A 363-nucleotide genomic window follows, 5' to 3' on the forward strand; every position below is an offset into this window, starting at 1 on the left:
GAGGGGCCTTATTAAAGTCTCCACAGTCGAAGCGCTATGTCTCTTTTCAGCTGGCGATAAACCTTTCCTCGATCCTTTGCGGACTTGTAAAACTGTTCCTGATCAGAATAAAAAACGCTCACGCTAATACACAAGCACCCGTGTCTCGCCAAAGCTGACAAATAAACAGACGGACAAGCCGCACTGCACGTGTGAACAAGGGAATGAGCGAGCGAGCGGGGATAGGGCGCCTCCTGCGCTTAAAAGCTTACAGCACCTGGTATTCCCAGGCGGTCTCCCATCCAAGTACTAACCAGGCCCATCCCTGTTTAACTTCCAAGATCCGACGAGATCAGGCGTGCTCAAGGGGGTGTGGCCGTAAGC

The 363-nt window shown here is 52.3% G+C and overlaps 1 pseudogene; it reads right to left on the bottom strand.

Moving 5' to 3' along the window:
* Positions 1-244: 244 nt before the first annotated feature.
* LOC148671435 (5S ribosomal RNA) lies at positions 245-363 on the bottom strand (annotated as a pseudogene).

The sequence above is a fragment of the Lepisosteus platostomus genome, chromosome 5 (assembly GCF_059453375.1).
Source record: "Lepisosteus platostomus isolate fLepPlt1 chromosome 5, fLepPlt1.hap1, whole genome shotgun sequence".
In the NCBI taxonomy this organism is placed as follows: Eukaryota; Metazoa; Chordata; class Actinopteri; order Semionotiformes; family Lepisosteidae; genus Lepisosteus; species Lepisosteus platostomus.